Here is a 687-nt window from a genome sequence, read left to right on the forward strand (position 1 = left end):
TTTTCTCTCAAAGTGTCGAATGCTGTGTCGCAATGATAGGACTGCCCCCATACTGTAACATTGTCTACCGATTCTGGATAGAGGAGTTTAGCGTGCTTTTCCTCTGAAATGCGTGCAGCCTACTCTTCAGTTGATCTGTACCGCCATGTCACTGTAGGACTGCACTTCTTGTGCAGATGGCACAAGCAGACCTTAGTTTCCTGACTGGCCAAGGGAGTCACAAACGTACAATGAAGAGACGCCCCACCAAACCGAAATTCTGCTTCCCTGGGTTCATCTTTTGCCATTTTCGCTTTTTGCCATTTCTTTGTCTCCTGGGACCTTAATTCCCATCAATAGAGCAATTAAATTCCTGTCACAGGACAACTGCTTTAGCCAGATGCAGCTGGACGTCTTTATTGAAATATATTACCTTTGTGAGGCTGTTCTTGGTTTGGACAACAGTTTATAGTCTTAACACACTTTGACGATCAGCACAATTTCCAATTCTTTAACTTTCATGCCAACAAGATAAAAAACTGTTGACAAACTTAGTTCAAGTAAAGTTCATTAATGTGGCCTCAAGCATACATAGATGGTTGGTTGGACTCCATTTGTACGTGCATGATAAACATCAATTAGATTTTCATACACCTGCAGCATAAATATTCTATTTGGTTTTTGTCAAGTACTGTTTTCCACCTATGC

The sequence above is a fragment of the Anguilla rostrata genome, chromosome 8 (genome assembly GCF_018555375.3).
Source record: "Anguilla rostrata isolate EN2019 chromosome 8, ASM1855537v3, whole genome shotgun sequence".
Lineage (NCBI taxonomy): Eukaryota > Metazoa > Chordata > Actinopteri > Anguilliformes > Anguillidae > Anguilla > Anguilla rostrata.